This window comes from Protopterus annectens, chromosome 10.part0, assembly GCF_019279795.1.
Source record: "Protopterus annectens isolate FY-2018-M chromosome 10.part0, PAN1.0, whole genome shotgun sequence".
Lineage (NCBI taxonomy): Eukaryota > Metazoa > Chordata > Ceratodontiformes > Protopteridae > Protopterus > Protopterus annectens.
This window is the reverse complement of record NC_056744.1, coordinates 71,156,497-71,174,458: the sequence shown is the minus strand read 5'-3', so window position 1 is coordinate 71,174,458 and position 17,962 is coordinate 71,156,497. Positions and strand designations below refer to the sequence as shown.

Here is a 17,962-nt window from a genome sequence, read left to right as displayed (position 1 = left end):
TCTTTTTGTTTCAGTATCATCTAATAGAGAATTCTGGCCAAAAAGGTACATTTGTCACATAATTAAATGGTAGAAGGAAGGTTTTCTTCAACAGGGACTTATTTGCCCTGCTTGATGATCATAGCTGACTGACAGGATAACACTGGGACTGCAAAAGAAGCTCTTGCTACAGCTCTCTGAAGCTTTTAGTGATCCTCTTACCTTATATATGTAGTGCTCTGCATGCTTCTATCAGGGGGAGTGCCTACAAGGCACCCAAAGCTTTGAGAAGCTGGCTGGTACAGTAGGGGTAAACCCATGTAGATTAGTGTGCTGCAACAGTGATACATGTGTGAACATCAACATTTTCTGTAAGTGATTACTAAACCTGTCTCATCTATTCTGCTCATTTTTTTCTTTTTTTTTACAGTTTCTCAGTACCTAAAGATTCATTTGTATGCAGTGACATCTTTGCTTTTCTTGTCAAGTTCTCCTTCTCCTTTTGAGCCTTCATTGATTTGCACCAGTTCTTAAGGGCTTAGTCTGTTACTTTAGCTTATGTCTTGCAATTTTTGTAATGCTTTTTTACTTCTTTAGCCTTCTTTTTAGCAGTTAGTTGTTTTCCTTCTTACTTATCTTGCATTTTTCCTTGTTTTTGGTTAATATTTCCTAGGTAAAGTTGGTTGGTGTTTCACTCGTATGTCTGTTTCTTCACATGTGTTTCTGATTTCCTAGCTTCACTTTGATATGCATGGTTGTATGATGATATGTACGGTATTAGACATTGTAACCATCTGTTTGTAGGGTGCTAGCTAGATGAACCAAGGGTGGGTGACATTAGCCATATCCAATTTAACTTTCCTGTCTATGCAGTTGAATTGCTATTTTATGCTTGTATTGATTTTTTCTATACTTCATAATACATCCTTAAGAAAATATATGAATTGTTTCATTCTGAACTTATACTACATTTATGGAATGTTTCTATGCCATTTCTATAATATGGCTACAATCATCAAGTTTGCAACATTTACCACATGTAGCATACATTTACTCCTTGAAAATAACCCTTGCTATAGATGTGTTCTATATATTCATAACCAGTGCCCAAACCACAGAAAACAAAAATTTGTGTTAGCAGAAATAACCATTTGTACACAACTCCTCAGAAAGGGTAGTCATACTGGACAAAGGACAGTCTTATTGCAGCAGTGCAGTACACCTGCATCCCTACAGTTTTGCTAAATCTTCTTTTCTGCAGTGTGCAGAAAATTGTTAGAAATGGACATGGTAAAGTGTACCCACGTCTATTGAAACCCCGTTGACCCTAACCTGACGTTACCTAAAGCGAATTGGTATAAGAGATTGAAGCTTGCACTAATAAGTAACATTCTAAACAACAAATTGCCACATCGTGTTAAGCAAAACATTCAGACCTTTTCTAGAAGTATAATAGGCTTTTGAGTGCAAAGAGGAGACAGTCTCTGAAATAAAGATAAAATAAAATTTGAAATAAAATTAATTTTTAAAAGATCACTTCAGGGGATGATCACTCATCATAGTGGATGCAAATGCAGCTTATAATAGGCAGACACTCAAGAATTTTCTTAGTAGCTGTATTTATTTTCTCCCCCTTCCTCAGTAAGTCTGTTTTAGAAACTGCTGTAAAACAACTGATTGATGAAAACATTAATTTTGCTTGGAGAGTTCTGGTCCCAACAGTAACTTGATAGGTCCCTCTTCCTCTACAGCCTCACACGCATGGTTATTGATTACAGCAGGCCCAGTCCCAATACTGGGTCCAACTCACCACAATTAACTATATGTCCCGAAATGTCACACTATAGTGGTCTTGCCTAATGCATTTATTAACTGTTTGCTCAGTAGTCGCATTGTAATCATTCAAAAACACAAAAGCAAGGACTGATACACTTTATATATCAAGCTATTCCTTTCTTGAATATAAGGAAACAACACTGTTGCAAGAGCTACATGACCTTGGCTGATGTAGTAACATTTATGAAATTAACTCAACATTTACTTTCACTGTGTTCCTAAGCGTTCATTCTCTAATAGCCCACGTTTAATAAAATTCAAGGTCACAAGACGATCTGGAGCCTATTCCATCACTTACTGGGTCCAGGGCAGAGAAATTAATCCTGAGTGTGGAACCAGTCCATTGCAGAATACACACACTTACTCATTCTGACACAGCATGCACACGTGAGCAGTTAGGTAGAGTGCCATTTCACCTAGTACAGGATAAACTGTTCCCCATCAATGGTAAAATGCAAAAAGTTCCTATGACTTACAGCTTCCTTTAAGACTCAACAAAGCCACAGAGACCATGCCTGGCAAGAATGGAAAAGAGAATGACTGTAACCCATTTATTCTGTACATTCCTAACTCTGGCAGAAGTGTAAATCTCACCCAAAACAGCATATGTTAAAAATAATTTGTATTTTTAAACCAACGTAAAATGTTCTGAAAGTCCATGAAGGAGCTAAATGGGGACTTGTTCAACAGAAACACAAGAAGCAGTAACCCAGGCAACACCATTTTAAACAAAGAAAGACCAGCTATCCTTAATAGAGACAGCCTTGTCCTGTAGTTCGTGACTGACATCTTTCCCCCTCCCCCACCCTTGTAAACACATTAGAGTTGTACTTTTCATTCCATTTAAGAGAACTGTCTCATAGTGTATTATGTAGACAGCTGAAGAAGACAGACTCATTTACTTTATCCAGAATGTCTGGATGTTTCTTAAACATTAACACCCCCATAGCCGGTATCTCTCTTATAACCAAAATCTTTGAAAAAATAGAACAGCATAGACTACAAAAAGGTACTTGAATGTGTGGGAAAGTACAGGCTACTGTCCCATGCAAGGCATGGCTTTAGAAAGAACTGTATCGCCATGTTGCCCAAATGAGCAGAAACAGATACAATTTTTTTCCATCAAGGAAAAGATTACTAACATGCGCCCTTTTTATAGATATGAAAAGAGCATTTGAATCCGTGGACGATCTACCACTGCTTAGCAAATTCTCACACTGGTTTTGCGGAAGGTATGAGCAAATCATTTTACATTTACCTCGCAAATAACACTTTCTAAGTAATTTCAAGATCTTACCTACTCAGACATAGGTTGCTTCAAAACAAGTGTCCCTCAAGATGGTGTTTTAAATCCATTGTTTTTCATCAGTGGCCTAACCCTCAATTTACTTAAACTAACTGCAGCTTACAGTGTTCAGTGATGATATTTTCATACTGAAAGTAGGCAAGCCTCCCTCCCCCAGTGGTACAAAAACATCTACAAAATGATTTCAACTCTCTTTTGAAGAACTTATTTCAATAAACTGCATTTGTGACCTTTGGAACACCACAGTGGCTAATGATCACAGACCTTGTACTTATCACTGACCCACAAAACACTACGATTTCTCAGGTCCAGCAGTGTAAATGTCTTGGAATGACCCAACTCTGCCATCTGGTATCACAACAAGGTCAATATGTGCTAATGGTGTTGACATACTGGAAGTAGGCAAGACTACCCCAAAAGGAACAGAAACGTCAATAAAACATTTCCAGCTGCCTCTGAAGCTGGTGTATGTTTAATAAACGTATAATTATTTAAAAAAGACAACAGTCATGACCTTTGGAATGCTACAGAGGTAAAATTAACAAATCCTGTACTGAAAACTGACCAGCAAAGCAATACTGCTTCTTATGTCCCGCAATATACGTTTCTGAAGCAGTGTAGACAATGTATGCTCTCATGCATCTTAAATTTTAAAATTCTTAACCTGTGTTTTGGTAGAAAGCTCTTGCCTTCAGTATCCTAAACCCAAAATGAGAGAATACTGTACCCTTGGTGGCCATTTACTCACCATGCAGTCTAACCTTGCTGTAAAACATAGTCTACAAAATTTTCTGGTTAATCACGGAGCCATTCATTTAATCAAAAAACATGTTTTGTGAAGATTTTAATTAATTGTTTTTCTCCCGTCTTCACTGGTGGTGCAACCTTAGAGTCAATTATGAAAGGGGGATGTGAGGTGCAGAAGTTTTCATTGAAAGAAGTTTTTTAACAAAATTACATACATTCAACTAGTTCTAGGTAATATTACTACCTGTGGGGGGGAAAAAAAAAAAAAAAAAAAAAGGTAAATTGGCTGTCTTGCATGATATTCAGATTTTTTGTGTTTAGGCTACTGCTCCCTCTAGCCAAGACATTATCCCTGAAAACGTACAACAGTTTCTCAGGTGTCAAGATGAGGGAACCTTGAATCTAGTAAAATGTTTATTTTGCCTTCCTTCAAGAGAAGGGGTCTTTCCTAAAAATCTCTCCTGCTAACTGGAATCTTCTCTCTCAGTCTGTAAGGAATGCCCCATGTTGTCAAAGAGAAGTAAACTTAATGAACATGTGATAGATATCTCTTCATGAATATCTGTTTCAAAGATAATAGCCAAGTCATTTTTTTATGTATGGGTTGAGTTAAATTGATACTCTTATCTGCTTGAGCTGTTACACTGTCTCTGTGATAAGTTTTATCTTTAAACTTACCATCACATTTTAAGTAGTCTCTGTTGCTTTTTTCCACACAGGTGCAACACATTTTAGAAGGTTTTATTCTTTTACATTTGACTGATCATTTACATTATTTTATTTATTTTCTTTTATTTATTTATTTAACATTTGTTTACCAGGAAAGTCTCACTCAGAACGAGCCAATTTTCAGCAGAGGCCCGGGGAGAAACACTCCAGAAGGTGAGCACCCGTCGGAAACCTTTTTCACAAAACATGTTTTTTGAAATGCAGACTCCACACAGAAGACACACCAGCTGAGAATCGAATTTGTGAAACTTTTGCTGTGAGACAACAATGCAAACTACTGCACCACTGTGCCGTCTGATACCTGGCAGGGGGAATACCATGAACAAAAAGGTGTTTTCTCCAGGATGAGGCTCTTCTATTGCACACTTCGGCTGGGTTGACCCTTGTGATTTCCCCAAATGTGGAAAACTCAACTGCATAATGTGCATTCTGTAATTTTTAGCTGTACCCTTTTATTCTTATTCTTTCTTCTCTTTTATACTAGACTCTATTGATTCTCTTGACTTGTACAGAAGTATATTTACAAGTACTTAAGAGTTATTTACACACATTGGCACTTAGTTGTTTCCATCCAATCAAGTTTTCTTTAACTTCTGTGATACTACGTAGGAAAGATTTATCTTGTACGCTACAGTGCTTAATCCTTTCAAAACAGCATGATCAGTACTCAGGGGTATACCAAATAATTCCAAATTACACATCAAATGTAATGTCAAGTATAGACCAAAAGGTTCAATGATAAACTTATAAAGAGCTCCTTAATTTTCATTTTACATCATCATTGTTCTGGAATGTAAGCTGGCTTATACGTGAGTTCTCAAATACCCTTATTTATGTGCATTCCAATTATCTTAGACTTCCTTTACTGTACCCACCATGCATTATCTACATATAGATTTGTTACACCCCCTTCAGAATTAATACTGTTTATTATAGTCTGTGTATGTCTGCAGTGCTATGTAAGTCTCACTACTGGAAGCATTCTATCTGCAAAACCATCATGCCCTGTAGGACAGCATGTGCTGTGTACCTATTCTAATCTTCCCATTGTCACCAGCACCATATAACCTGCTCTTTGTTTCTTATGTGAAACGTTATGAAGTTCTTAGACCATGTCTCCTTTGTACTAAGTTCAGTTAATTCTTGACACAGATAGATAACATCTAAAAACAATAACATGGGAACAATTGGGTTAAACTTAAATTGTGCATCATATAAGCACAGGATTGTGCACAATACCTAGAAAATGAAATGTGGTTTGTCAACATTCCTTTCTTTTATTCTGTGAAACTTGCCTGTTCATATAGTTAACATTTTACGGTACTTATGTGTACATGAAAGATTCTTCTTAATTTGCCATTAAGATTTAGTATATGTTCCTTGTTAACCAGTGTGTAAATATAAATTAGGTACCTGTAACCATTATTATTAAGAAATCAGTGACTTATGGAAACAGATGCCCCACATAACCCTACCCTCTAATTATATAAATTTATTGTTGAATGTGTGTGTGTGCAGATATATATATGCATATATATGTATATGTATCTGCACATATAAATTGTGTGTGTATGTGTGTGTGTATATATATATATATATATATATATATATATATATATATATATATATATATATATATATATATATATATGTATGTATGTATGGTGTGTGCATATTTGATATCAGCATCTGAAAACAATAACAATAGTACATACAGAAAACTACAAATTCAAACAATAAATTTGGGCCATGTAAGTGCAAGCTTCCCTGACACCTAGAAAACTGAGTACAGTTTATTTTGTTTTTATCAGATAGGCACTTGCAACCAATTTTGATAACAAGCCATGGTCTTTTAAGCCTATATATCTCACTCAGCCTTGCCGTCTAACTAGGTAACTTTAGCAACAAGTGTACAAGGAAACGCCACACGTTCAGGTCCTTTTAGGCGTCACAAACACTTTTGTCATCTAGCTTTTAATGTAGAGTAACATACTACAGTTCACGCCTTCATGTAGAACTCTCTCATCTATCCAGTCATCTTACTGTTGGGATTGCAGGTATACACAGATACCGGATGACTGTTTTCTGTCATTCATCCTGTATTCCTCATGAAGTATTTACTCTCTCTTAACTCAGCAGCTCATTAATGCATGGATTTATTCTTACAGGTGTTTCTGTTAACATTCCAATTGTTTTGTCCATAGTTTTAAAGTCAGGATTTTGCTTTCACAAAATTAAAATTAAAAATGAGCAGGAATGACAATTTTACATTCTTGCATTGCATCAGCAAAATTTGAATGATATGTTTACGTCACCCTGGAGAAATCATATGCCACAAGCACTAGTCTCACAGACAACTTTCCTCTTAGTTATCATAACCTTTGCTATTTTTTCTTAAGTCAAGAATTCTGTCAAAATTCAAATTTCCCATATCTGACATCAGACTGTTATAATATTAAGTTTGTCAAGTAATATTCCCAAGGGGTCCTTCACAATACAAGTCCACTCTGCTATCTTGTTTTTCAGAAATTCAATTAAGTTTTCTCCCATCCCAGTTTAATCAGTGCCCCATCTGCTCTAGTTGCATTACATTGTCAGCTGCTTAGTATGGCTTCTGCTTATTTGCCATTTGGCTGGATCAGTGGCTTCCATCTGGTATTGCAGACCATCAGTTTCATCAGCCATGGCAGCTCATAACCATTTCTTGCGTACATTCAACAAGACCCTAAGATTTACCAGTCAGTTCATACGTCCTCCAAACTTCTGGCTACTTCAACAGCATTCATTCACAGAATTTTCTTTTGCTGTCTGCGAAAAGAATGCGGCACATCATGGCGGGTCTTTTTCTGACTTGTGACTAGCTTCGCTTTCCTAATGTTATGATTGTACTACACAATCAATTTCTCTCATTACCAACCAAGCGATTCTACCCATACTTATTGATTCACTCCAGACTGCTTCAGATAAATTGTTATTTCGTTTTAAGCAGTTTTAATATCTCAATAAAAAAAAAAACTGATGAGAGTACCAGCTGCAATGATCACTGCATGTGTACCACATACTATTTTATTCCTACTCGGTAGATAGATAACTAGAGCTTTCCATAGTTCTATTCTTTGCTGACCTGGTTAGTCTTACTAGGCTAGTGACTTCTTTTTCAGGGAATCCTGAAGTGGTATTTACACTGCTTGGGTAAATTTGGCTGTAGCATTGAGGAACTTTCCCATACTAGCCGTGACACTCATAGTACGTGCGACTGATGAGTGTGAGTGCCCATTCCATTCCTAGTGCAGTGGTGGCTGGGAGAACAGTACACAAACATGGTGACTAAGCAGAATGGACTAGAGGTAAATGCTATCCTCATGGAGATGTTTGCTGTTACAGAAGAGGAGAGGGTCATGTATGAAAAAGGAGAGGCAGATTGCTTGGAGGATAGGGAAGACTTGTTTAAAAGGTAGCTATTTCTAGAGATGAGAGAGGAAGTATGAGACAAGGAAGTTGTAATTGCAACCCTTCAGATGATGTATCGAAAGACTTGGTAGAGCAAAGCAAGACTGAGACAGTGAAGGAAATATCATGGGGTGAAATGATGGAGAAAAATATATCCGGAAAAAGGACAGAAAATTAAGACAGGATCTTTTGTGGAGGTCAGAGAATAGAAAGAATTTAGAAGGAAGGGGAGGAAGATAGAAGTGGAAAAGAAAAAGTATGTGGTGAGAATTCAGAGTAGTGAAGAGTTGGAAATAGACAAGTACAATATATGGGAAAAGATTATTGTGCTTTAAGGGATAAAGGTACAAGAGGCAAGAGCTTTCATTTTAATAAAACAATAGACCTACTGTGACAGTTTTGGAAATTGCTGAACTTCTAGAAACTTTTTGGATAAATACAAAAAGGAAAAAAACATATCCATGGAATAAATATGTTATTCATGTTTGGGACAACAAAAACAAAAATTTATTTTTTTTTGTCGGGAGGAGGGACATTTTGTAAATTGTAATAAAAAGTTTATTCATGTGGGGGAACTGGTCATGATGTTAAAAATTGTAACAAAAAAAACTGTTATAAATGAATGCAAACTGGACAGGTATGGATGGATTGTGAGAAAAGAAAAAGACTAGAATGTGATGTAAATGAGAAAGGACATTTGTAACAGGAGGAAGTAAAAGAATGTATAAGGTGAAACAGTGATATAAACCAAAGTGGTTAATACACAAAAATGGGATGGGGAGAGGGGAAAGTGGGACATAAGTTTAGTGATGGAGAACAAATAAATTGGAAAGTGGTTAAAAAGAAAAGCTCAGTCTGGAAAAGGGTTAAAGACAGAAAAATAGGATGTAGAAATAAAAGTTAAAAAGAAAGAAAATAGATAAATATTTCATTGTAAATTAAAGAGGAAGATGACCATCATAGGGTTTTATTTATTAATGTTAATAGTATAAAGAAGTGTTTTAATGGTATATTATATGTGAGGTAGATGTGATAATGCTTGAGGGTATTAGGCTTTTAAGTAAAGAAGAAAGAACAGACAGAAACATTCTGGATGGGGTATAATATAGAATTTGAGTAATGAAAATGTTCAGGGATTACGGTATTATATAGGTAGGGAATACACATTTGGATTTTATTTTAGTTAAACTAGGGAGATTAATAGTAGTGTATGGTAGTGGATTTTACTTTGGAAGGGAAAGTGTATAGATTAAGAGCAGTATAAGCATATGTGATGAAAAATTAATTTATCAAGGTGCTAATCCAAGGTGCAGCTTACTTTGATGGATCTGAAGTCTTCTTAAGACAATAGGTCTTCCTGAATGGAGTCTGCTGAAATCAAAGTCTAGTTATCACAGTCTGTTGCCCACAGAGTGTACACTGATACAGCACCAAACACTGAGCAGTAACCAATAAATAACTTTTTATAACAAATCACACAAACTACTGTTGCAGCTTTAGTTACTGTACTACTTTACTTCTCAAACGGCATGGATGATATGAGAGATTGTTTGTTTTTCTTTTGGCTTTTCCCAGTTAGGGGTCGCCACAGTGGAACTCCGGTCTGCTAATGATTGTCAGTCAATTTTCTTTTATGGTGCCGAGGTGCCAGCTCAACGCCCAACCTTCAACGAAGGTACGCCCATTCACGCATGTCTTTCAAACCCCACTCGACTGCGGGGAGGACATGCAGACTCAACAGAGAAGGTGCTCCAGCCAAGATTCGAATGGGAGAACCTCTTGCTGTGAGGCAACAATGCTACCGCTGCACCACAGTGGCTTCATCATGGATAATATGAGAGATACAATACAAAACATATCTCTAACAATGTTATCTCCTATAGTCTCGTTATACTGTTCTAGTCACAGTTCAAATCCTGTTTTTCTCTTGGTATTCTATTTTGGACTTTGTATGAGAATATCTGTTTGCTAGTGTTTGCAGAAAAATATGTTTTCATCCTGTACTGGTATTGTTTTTTTAAGGAAAAACCTTGTAGTACAACACATAAAAATGCTGACTTGATTATTCAGACTTCCTTGCTTAGCCGTGTCATATGATAGAAAGATGCACAGATTGTTTTCCTGTTGTCCACTCTTTACAGAAGCAGGTTAACTTTCTTACTGACAATGTGAAATGCATACATCCTGTTTTTTTACATTCTTGCCAAGTCTGTAAGAGGTTAGCTTTCTTGCTGACAGTATGAAATGCATACTGATTCTGTATGAAAACATGTCCATTAAGCAAATTCCTTATTTTCCAGGTCACAGTCATTTTAGTATGGATGCCAACCACATATAACTAAACTCTATTTCTACATTTAAGCAAGCTTTATTTTATACCTTATTTATGTTGCATATTTGTAACATAATTACTTTCAACCTTTTATTCACTGTTAAATACACTCTAACAATTCCCTCTTTTTATTTTTTAACATACTCAACAAACTTTATACTGATGTATATTTTTGATCAGATTATATAGAAAACACATTAAGAAACAAAACCTTTAGTTTTCTTTTGATACAAGTCAAAATGAAATTTTACATAGTTAATACAATTATATCAGGCATTACTACTAAAACTGAATGTATTTAGCAACTTTTTCTGTTGCAGTCCATTTTGTGAAAATATTTTATCAGTTATGAGAGCTGTGTCTGCTTTAATTTTATTTTTTAACTTGATTAATTTATTCTTTTGCAATCAGAGAATTTCATTTATGACTTAGAACTCTTTTATTAACTCTTTGCAACTGTTGAATTAATTCTTTACTTTTATTAGTCATTTTATATTAAAATATTAGGGATAGACTAATATCTATAAGAGACAAAAACTATGTGCTACTGCAAGCATTTGTACACTGCTGAAAATATATAGTTTCAATGTCATTTAACCATAACATTGTGGTCATATCTCTGAACTGTCCATTAACACCTTGGTTGACAGTGAAATGAACATATTAAACACCTTCTTAAAATACTGAACTGGGCTTAGATAATAAATATTTAAATGCAATTATTTCAGTATATTTAATACTTGAGGATTTAAAAAAAAACATGATTTATACACTAAAGAATGCTATGTACATATTAGTCCATCAGCCATATGAATACAATATTTTAATATAATTTTCCTCTAACTAGGGTAACCAGTACTGGTATGGATAAAATTATGGTACTAAAACCAATGATAAAATTACAATTAGTAATAAAATTACAACTTGAGAAATTACTTTTGAACTTGTTACTTTGCAGTATATCCTATACACATAATCAGAACAAAAGCGGTGGTCCAAAACTCCAAACTCGAAACTAAAAAGTAAAACAGAAGAGCGGAGAGCGAAACCTCGTTTAAGCCACTGTTTATTCAAACCACGTTCCACAAACTCAAGTATATAACACACTGAATACGAACATAAACGCTATTAAAACACACGCGTTTTCGTCTATAAAATCAGACTTCATCAGATGAACCATAGGATTAACTACACTCCTTTTATACCCTAACCAATAAGATCAATTACTGACCATAAATTAAATGATTAACAATGTTATGAATAGATTTAATACAATACATGAATAAGTATACTTCCCTATCACATAAGAAACAGTCTTTCCATTTAAAAAATAAATTACTTTCCAAAAAATTGCAGTTTTGTTTCCTATTCACTGTTGAATACACTAACGTGATATATAAAGAACAGAGCAATTATTTCAAAAGTTATTATATTATAGTAAATATGGATATAGTAATAACAGGAAACTTTAATTGCCATGTAAGATAGAAAAAGTAGATAAAATAATGGAAGAAATAAAATATGGACATTTAGAGTTATGAAATTTTAATAAAAGTGTATATAAAAGAGGACAATCAGAAACGGAGAGGTTATCATCTATTATCAAAAACTATGAGGACAGTGATAAAGGAAGCAGTGGAAATGTTTTTTTCTGATCATTTGGCTGTATGGACAGAAATAGATGAAAATAAGGAACATACTGAAATAAGGAAAGGAGTAACAGGGTTAATGACAAGGAGTGTGGTGAAAAATGTCAAAGTTATAACAGAGTTTTGGAAAGATCGTTTGACACAGGGATTTTTACAAAAATGATCAGAATGGTGGAAATATAAAATAATGTATTTAACATGAGAAAAAATAGTAAATGACAGAAAAAAAGAATATATAGAAATGCAAAAAGCTGATTGATGTAGTCGTAATAGGAACAAAAGGGAATAGTTTAGAAAAGAAGAGATTTATCTGAAAAATCAAGCGAAAGTATAGATTTATTATATAAGCAATTCTTACAAGGAAAAAAGGAGTATGTGTCACCATATTTAAGTAGAAGATTAAAGGAAGACAGTGGTTATAATGAGACAAATGAAAAATGAAGTAGGAAAAATTGAAAGAGAACAGACAAATGTAGTAGTGAGGTATGTGAAAGAGATGTTAAAAAAGATTGAAACAAAAAGAAAAGAACAATATAAGGTAAAGCAGTTTACTGTGAAAATGAATAATGAAATAGAAAAAAAAATTATAACAATAGAATTAATAAAGGTAGTGAAATAATGTAAGCTCAGCAGCCCGGACCAGGTGGTATATGTATAAGAACTTAATTCAATGGCAAAAAGAAACTTCAATAAAGAGATTTAATGAATGGATAAATCATGGTATTGGTTATGAAGAAATATGTAAAAATGTTCTGAGGTTTATATGGAAAAAAAAGAATGGAATTAAAAATTGGAGGCCAGTAATATTGATTAATAGTGATTATAAACTATATATGAAAAATATTACAAAAAAGACTACAAAATAAGTTCAATTATGTAATGGAAGAAGCTGTTTATGGTGTTAAAGGAAAAGGAAGCCAGGAATTATTAATGATGATTAGAGTAGTAGTGGATTATATTACAAAGGGAAAAAAAGAAGTGAAACTATAGTACCTGATGTTAATAAAGCATTTGATTCAACAGAGCATATTTTATGGTAAATAATGGGAGAATATAATTTTAGCATAAAGATAAAGAAAGTATATCAATCAGTGTATAAAATGATAAAATTAGGGCTTTATTAAATGGTTTAGTGAAGAAATAGGTGACTAGAGGTAAAAAACCAAGGGCGTCCAATGAGATGTATTTTGTTTGTGATGGTAACGAATAGTGTAATAAATGAATAAATGAAAAGGATAAATATGTACAGGAAATATGGGTGATATATCCTGTTATTATGACTTATGCTGATGATATGATACTTTGTCTTTTCGGCTTTTCCTGGTTAGGGCTCGCCACAGCAGAACTCCGGTCTGCTAATGATTGGCAGTCGATTTTTATGGTGCCGAGTTGCCAGCCAGCTTTATTTTATACCTTATTTATGATGCATATTTGTAACAGAATTACTTTCAACCTTTTATTCACTGTTAAATACACTCTTAACAATTCCTTCTTTTTTTTTAACATACTCAAAACACTTTATACTGATGTGTATTTTTGATCAGATTATATAGAAAACACATTAAGAAACAAAATCTTAAGTCTTATTTTGATTCAAGTCAAAATGCAATTTTACATAGTTAATACAATGATATCAAGCATTACTACTAAAACTGAATGTATAGAACAACGTTTTCTATTGCAGTCCATTCTGTGAAAATATTTTATCAGTTATGAGCTGTGTCTGCTTTAGTTTTATTTTTTAACTTGATTAATTTATTCTTTTGCAATCAGAGGATTTCATTTATGACTTAGTTATTAGTTTAGTTGCAGATGGAAGTGAGTCTAACTTGCATTGTCTTTTCTAGCTCAGAGAGGGTTTTGTTGGATTCTAGGAGTAATAAATCGTTCACATGCATTACTGTGTTAAGTTGCAACTGGTTGAGAGATAAATTGTTTAATAAATAAGGAGAATAATAATGATCTAAAAACTAATCCATGAGGTACACAAATGTTAAGGGTACTTGTCTCAGAATATGTTATCCCTGTACACCTGAAGTGGTTTATTTTCAAGATAAGCTTTAAACTAATGAGTTTTGTTGGACCAAGATTTGAGTCTGCTGAGTTTAAGAGGGATGGTATGATTGACAGTTTCATACATTCTTGTCATGTCACCAGAGACGTGTTATGAGGAGGCTGTCATTGGAGTAAATTATATCTGCAATTGTAGATGTAGTAGCCAAGGTGATAACGGTATTTCAGAAACTGCGCTGTTTATCTCATGGCAGCCCATAGCAATTTATATGTTCAGAAAGTTTATATCTAGAATTGTGTTTTCAAAAGGATTGGTGAGGAGGGAGGTGGAGAATAAATCCAAGTGCAATGTGCAATTTATTTAGCCAATTGTAAGAACCTGGACTGCCAACTTTCTTGGTTTGAGATATTATTCACTATTTTGGTTGTAAGGTTAGGTTGTTTTTTGATAGGCAGCATAGTATCTGCTGTAATTTTCTTACCTGGATGATTAGTCTAAAATATGCGTAAGGTCTAGTTCATGAAGGAACACTGCTTATGTTATTTTTAAGCCAAGTGTGTAATATGCTTAGGGTATTGGTGTTGATGACTCTCTTTTAAGGTTGTCTAGCTTATTATTGGTATCTGTGCACTGAGGTTGCATTATTTTAGTTGTCTTCACTGATCCCAAAACATCATAGTAAGCAAATGGCATATAAGTAGATATAATCTTTAAATAACCACTGCAGTATTTGAGGCAGTAATCTTATAAATCAACAGTTATGCAGTCATTGTCAAAAATAACTACCTTTCAGCTTGATACCACACTAGTCTTTATTCAGTGCTTTTACAGTATATGTATTATGTTGTATTAGCTTCCCCTTTCAAGACATTTATTCATGAAGTATAACATAAACACATGCTCACTTGTTTATACCAGTTATGTCTTGAACCTATAATTAAAGGAATAAAGGATGTGTAAAATATACTAATTTTAAATACCATTATCTGAACTGTAACTCATTTTTCTACCTTTATTCAGTAGTACCCATATTCTTGATAAATGTTTACTACTTATTTACCGTAGTGTACTTTAATGTTGTTCTATTCCTTCTAGTAAATTTCCTTATTGTGATGGTCACTTAACAGGTTCTTCTAGCCAACATCCTCTAAAAACGTCCGTTAGTATTTCATTAGTCATGGCTGACATGTTGCTGTTTGACAGTATATTGCTGCAAATGCTTTATCTTCCCCATCACACTTCTCTTGTGATTATATTACTGTTCCAGAATATTTCAAGTAATCTTGTACATTACACACAAGCCTTGTGTTTGACAGCATTTTGTGTCTTCGCTGTCATCAGCTGGTTCAGGTAATTTGTCTAGCAGAATTCTGATAAGACAACTGATACTGTATGTTTATTTACAAAAACAGTTAGACTTCAGGATTAAACACAACTCATGTCTGTGTTGACTTTTAATTCTAAACTAGACATTTATAACTCCTTAGCACAACTGGCTTCCAGACATCATCATTCACCATTTCACTCTTAGTCTGTCATTTATTATCTTCATTCAAGCAATTTTGGCTCTGTTCCATTACAAAGGCCACCACGTCTTAAGTATGTACTCACTCATTGTCTTCTCTAACAGTTATTGTCACCAGTTCATAAAAAGATGCATTTAATACCATCTGACTAATTTCAACTTTCCTTATTCCTCTGTTTAGCAATACTAATATCATAAAATGCATTCATTTCTCCTTAGCAGCATCCATAATAATGCTGTGAAATATCTTTTCCATTTCTCTTCCTTAAGTACATAGTTGATAACAGTTTCTCCTTAAACCTAAGGCTTCTCATCTTGAAGCTTTCTCTGTATACGCATGTAGGTGCTATAATGAATTTCTATAATCAGTGAGTCATTTTGGAATCTGGGGAGTATATTGTGTCACATAATAATAAGAGTTCCAAATCTCTGAAAGTTTTTCCATCCAACCCCCCTTAAAAGCATCCATTGTGATCTGTAATTTTGCTTAATTTGTAATTCCAAATTATCCTTTTAATCCAACACACTTTTTTGAAGTAATATTTTCACCATAACTAATGTTCTGTTAATACTTGCTTGTTAATGTCATAAAAGCAAGTTTTGTACAGTGATTTATATGACAGAATTGAAACAACTTCACAGTGTGTAGCAATGCAGTGTTGGCATCTGCTTACAGAATATGCAAGCTGTAAATGTCCAAGTTCAGAATACTAATAGTTCTAACTCTGCTTAATCATAGGAGCTGCATCTATCAGTAAAATACAGATTGCAAGTAAAATTCAATAGGACATTGTATTTTGTACTATAATTTTCATGGCTATATTGATGATCTAAATTTAAAGTAATTCTAAAGTCACCTTATGCAGGTCATATAAATGCTCATCAGTCAGACTGTTCCTCTGTAAAAAATGTTTAATGTCTTGCCATTTTCTCTAAGTCTTAGTTTTATTTACATTTGTTAACCAGGTAGGTAGGATGGTCTGATAATACATAGAGTCACAACCTGGCCCAAAAGGCAAAGGAGCATAAACGGCTAATCCAATTCCTTTTCCATCTCCATTGAACTGGAAGAATCACATCTTTTGGGATGTTTGAAGCCTCTTGGAATGATTTGAAGCAACAAGTCGTTTAACTTGATCATTACCGCCTCAGTATTTGTAAATGCCAGGACTCCTTCTGCTGAATAAAATTTCAGCACACATGGGGAAGCTGACCTGTATTTCATTTTATGTATCTCTTACTCTAGGAGAGACTCCATAAGCTGCAGCCTGTATTGAAGAGTTGCATACAAATAACTTAAAAAAAAATTAATTTAACATTTGTAATATATACACAGAAAGGAAGATATTTAACATCACATACTGTTATGCAATGTTAGAAATACATTGACTCATCAAGGTAATCCTATACAATTAATACATTAAAAGTATTGTTTTTTAAGTAGCAACATTTCAAAGCTATCCCAACCAGTAAAAGTCTTAGCATGATTTATAGATCTTGTTCTGGTCCCTTCGTCTTCACTTTTAGACAGTATTGCTGTTAAATTTAAGAATTCTTTTGAACATAGGAACTGAGTTTGATTTCCAGTTTTTTTTAAAACCTTTCTAGCAACTGCCAAAAGACATCAACATATTGGTTGTTGTTTGGCTTCTGCAGATACAGGAAGTAAAACATTTTATTAGTATTATTGATCCAGTTAAAGAAAAATTATCAGACCATAACCACTTAAAACACATGTGTATCTCTTCTCGATATACATTTCATTTTTCACAATCCATAAACGTGATCAGTCAGCTTTTATATCTTTAGTACATCTCCAACAAACTGAGGAAGTCATTTTACTAATCTTGGAGATTGTATAGGGAGTAACAAGCATTCTTATGTTTATATTTCCTCATAAAACTTTCCAGTATAAACCTGAAGAAGTTTGACTAACTGATGTAAGTTACAAAGTTTTATTCTTACCAACCATTGAGTTACTCAGTCCACTACTCTCTAAAAAGCTCCAGAATGTTGCATCAAATTATTATTATTATTTATAACTAACTTACATAACTTGGACAAGCTTCCTTTTGTAGGTCAATTTGCCTTCGATGTCAGCAATCTTATATTCATATAATGGGGGATAGTGTTTCTGTTCTTCTTCACTCGTACTATCTACCAATTCATTTAATTTCTTACTCGTGAGTAATATTAACTGGTTAACAGATTCATCCAACTTATAATCTTTCATGAAATGTTCTGGTGACTTAGCTTTTCCTTTTTTGAGGCAATCAGACCATAAAACTAATCTATTCCTTTTTAGTACATTTGTTTTTACATTGTTCTCAGTTTCCTTAATTCTGGAGGTATGTGCAATGGGAAAGCACAAAATTTTCCATTTTGATATTAATGG

The 17,962-nt window shown here is 34.0% G+C and overlaps 1 protein-coding gene and 1 pseudogene across 4 annotated transcripts in view; both read left to right on the top strand.

Annotated features, from left to right (window-relative positions):
- Positions 1-17,962, top strand: part of STX8 (syntaxin 8) — a 2,187,953-nt gene that overhangs the window by 53,490 nt on the left and 2,116,501 nt on the right. The window lies entirely within an intron of this gene.
- On the top strand, positions 4,895-5,046 carry LOC122814569 (annotated as a pseudogene).